Consider the following 3,105-nt stretch of genomic DNA (forward strand, 5'->3'; position numbering starts at 1 on the left):
CTTCTCTCAGCATGACATTCAATGGAGCTTGAGAGGGGCTTAACCCCTTGGCTGGAGGCGGACTTTCCCTAACAGTTGCCAGGATCCTACATTCCCTCTAGTGCCAACCCCTCTCTTCTTCACCCTTTCCACACAGTCAGAGCCTAGAGCCCTCTTGCCTCCCTCTCCTGTGTCCCAGACAGCTGGAGACTGTAGCTGTCCATGGCGCTAACTCTACCAGGTGCAGCTATGCCTTTAATTTTGCCCTTCTATCCCAATGAAGGGCAAAGCTATAATTATTTGACCATTTGTAAATTCAAAGCCACAAATATGTTTTTAAAAAAAGGAAGTATGTGATATGGTTACAGTCTGTCTGGCCATTAGGTGGTTTGGGGGTTTAACAGTTTTGTTTTGTTTTTTGAGGCGGGGGGGAGGGGAGGTTGTATTTTCTTTTCTTTTCTTGGCTGACATCTAGGTTCCTCTGAAGTATTTAAATAAATACAATATATTTGAAACATTTAATACTAAAATATTAAGTTTTAAATTCAATCTGTTAATTAAAACTTTTTTTACTGTTCCAAAATTTAAAAGGGAAGTAACAAGAATACCCATCCACTTGTTATGTCAGCTTGGAAGCAATCAGGAATAAAACTGCCTACAGAAGGAAATGGGTAGAATCCTTTTGGACTGGTGAGGTATGGGAAACAGGACTCCAGAAGAGGTTGCAACCCGCTGTCATCATAAGATAAAAAGAGGGAAATGGGTGAAGTTGTAAGACATCAGAAGATTTGGCCTTCTGGACTCTACAGACCTCTAGAAAGTGGTAAAAGTTTTCAGTATGCTGAAGTTTTCAGTACAGCTGGATAGCACATATATTTTTCCTTCTCATTCTAAATGTTGTAAATAAGAAAGCTGCTGATCAATATTAAACGAGGTGAGTGATTAATGTTTAGTGATTAAAAGTCAGTTTGTGAATTAGACTCAATGGCTGCATCCAGAACAGTGCGACAGTGCGGTATGTGGTGGCGCATACACATTTGTGGCGCCACATACCACACATTCAGCTGCTCTCCATGCTCTTTGGCTAGGGTCCAAGTGGCAGGATAGCCACTGCTGCAGCCCCAGGAGGCCCTCAGGATGCCAGGTAAGGCTGCTGGGACCACCCCCCCACCCCACCCAAGGTAACCTGCCACACACCAACGGGCACGTGGCACAGGCATTCCCCAGGGACAAGTAGCAGTGTGCCACTGCTGGTTGTCCTCGTGGAAACAAACATCCACGTTCATGTGGACACAGCCACGCTGCCCAGAGATGAAGTAACAGGAAACCAGCAACTGAGTGTAGTAGCGAAAACAAAAAAAAAAATTGATCATTCTAAAAGTAAAAGGTAGACATTATCAAGAGTTACTGTGTCAAAAGACAGAAAGGATTTGTGCTCATTTAAAAAAGGACAAAATCAATTTCTTCAAAATCTTCAGGGCAAAATGTGCCATTGAATGAAACTCTGTCTGTTGAAACAGAAGAGCAGAATGCTGATGAGTTTGATGATACTGCAGTTGAGAATTTTTTTTATGCTATTGTTGTAATCAAAAAATAGCTGCAACCATCATTGAAATCCTTTTAACAGGCCTTCCAACATCAGCTTCATTCTTGAGCAATCTCAGTTCACCTCAGCACTTAGAAAACAGCAAGGTCAAATCAATGATGACACCGTAAAAGCAACTATAATGGCAGGACTCAAGCCTAATAAGAAATTCTGAAGCTTCTTTTATGCTAACAATCTTACTTTGAACAGAGTGGGGAAAAAAGAGCAATTTAAAAAAAGATATTCAAGTACCTCACTCTCAACGTTTAAATTTGAAGGGTTCATTGTTCAATATTGTAAGTGAAGAAAGAGAGGAAAGTTAAGAAAACTAAAAAACACCTAACTGATGCTGACATGAGATTGTTCACTGAACAGAAGAAATGACTAAATAACAGCTATAGTATCCATACAGTGAAAAATGTGTTCCTACTTAATGCTCTTGATTCTACATTTGAAAAGAAAACTACAGCTTATTGGGTACAAATTGCTTAAGGTGCCCTTCAAAAATGGAGAAGAGGGTGACAGAGGTCTTCACCATTTGTTTGGATAATGAAAATAAAAGGGAAAAATAGACAGGAAATTATCTTTATTTGTCATCCTAAATTTGTACCATATGACTGTTCAAAACTCTACTGAGAAAGGCTTCACCTAATACAGCCTTAAAACACATTGTCTAAGTGCAGTAGCCTTCTGCAACTACCATCAACCTTTGACTGAAAAAGAAAGGATGTTCTTGCTTTCTGTGTTGCTGTCTGACTTCAGACTAATACAGCTCACCTCTCCATGCTTTCCAGTGACATTCAGGAGAACTCCCAGGAAGGTGGTGTTTCTATATTTGCATCCAAATATGGCAACATGTTCAAAATACTGCACTGAGCGCAAGGAAAACCTTGATCAACATACAGGGCATGTTTCAACACAAGGGACTTTACAGAGAGGTGTCAGAGAGACTTGACAGCTTACAGGATGAGAACATTACTGTTTCAGTCTCAGTGGCTTGATATAATTAGCTAAAAAGAGCTGAAACCAAACAAAAACAACACAGGAGAGAAAAAAAAATTAAAAATAGAAAAGCTATGGAACCTTTCAAATACTTAAATAATGTGACTGATCCCAAAGTCAAGTTGCACTCAGAAAAACAGCTTGATGGAGATCATTTTGAATGCATTTTTCTTCTTCTAATGTTAACAATTGAAGAACCAGGTTTGTACCAGACTTCTCTGTGTGTGGAGGAGAATGGGTTGTAAGTTGTTATATAGTAGTGACTTGTAGGTGTAAAAATGTACAGAAGACTTATTCCCTTGCTGAGCTTTGTCTTTATTAATCAATTTATAAGAAATGAACAACATTTCTGGATAAGTCATCTTATCAAACTGGGCTGCTCTTACATTATTACCTCAGCACTGTCCATCATACATGTAAGATCCTTTTTCTCCAGAGAGCCACTTATATATCCTTTTTCCCTGAATAACATAATGGGTGCACTGACGGCCTCAGGAAAGCATGCCTCCCCCAAACTCCCCCCCCCCCCCCCCCCCCCC

Source organism: Gavialis gangeticus, unplaced genomic scaffold (assembly GCF_001723915.1).
Source record: "Gavialis gangeticus isolate Ggan-Ray unplaced genomic scaffold, GavGan_comp1, whole genome shotgun sequence".
NCBI lineage: Eukaryota > Metazoa > Chordata > Crocodylia > Gavialidae > Gavialis > Gavialis gangeticus.